This window comes from Mandrillus leucophaeus, unplaced genomic scaffold (genome assembly GCF_000951045.1).
Source record: "Mandrillus leucophaeus isolate KB7577 unplaced genomic scaffold, Mleu.le_1.0 Scaffold63, whole genome shotgun sequence".
NCBI lineage: Eukaryota > Metazoa > Chordata > Mammalia > Primates > Cercopithecidae > Mandrillus > Mandrillus leucophaeus.
In genome coordinates this window covers 355,573-356,551 of record NW_012106808.1, presented here as the reverse complement: position 1 = coordinate 356,551, position 979 = coordinate 355,573, and positions in this window count along the sequence as shown.

Here is a 979-nt window from a genome sequence, read left to right as displayed (position 1 = left end):
AATTCATCTCACAGAGTTACAGCTTTCCCCTCAAGAAGCCGAACGCTAAGACTGTTCTTGTGGTATTGGCAAAGTGATATTTGGAAGCCCATAGAGAGCTATGGTGAAAAAGAAAATATCCTCAGAGAAAAACTGGAAAGAAGGTCTCAGAGAAACTGCTTTGTGATGTGTGATTTCCACTCACAGTGTTATATCTGTATTTCGTGGATCTCTTTGCTAGCCTTATTTCTGTGGAATCTGACAACTGATATTTCGGATTCCTTTGAAGACTATAGGGCCAAGGGAAATATCCTCCGATAAAAAAGACAAAGAAGCTTTCTGAGAAACTTCTTTGTGTTCTGTGAAATCATCAGACATAATTCCAGCTTTCCCCTCAAGAAGCCTTTCGCCAAGACATTTCCCGCGGAATTTGCAAAGTGGTATTTGGAAGCCCATAGAGGGCTATGGTGAAAAAGGAAATATCCTCAGATGAAATCTGGAAAGAACCTTTCTGAGAAACTGCTTAGAGTTCTGTTAATTCATCTCATAGAGATACAGCTTTGCTCTAAAGAGGGCTCTCGCTAAGCCTGTTCCTGTGTAATTCGCAAAGTGATATTTGGAAGCCCATAGAGGGCTATGGAAAAAGAAAATATCCTCAGAGATAAACTGGAAAGAAGCTTTCTGAGAAACTGCTTTGTGATGTGTGACTTCCACTCAGAGAGTAACATGTGTATTTCTTGGATTTGTTTGCTAGCCTGATCTCTGTGGAATCTGAGAACAGATATTTAGGATCCCTTTGAAGACTCTAGGGCCAAAGGAAATATCTTCCGATAATACAGAGAAAGAAGCTTTCTGAGACATTTCTTTGTGTTCTGTGAAATCATCTCACAGAATTACAGATTTCCCCTCAGGAAGCCTTTCGCTAAGACAGTACTTGCGGAATTTGCAAAGTGATATTTGGAAGCCCATAGAGGGCTATGGTGAAAAAGGAAATATCCTC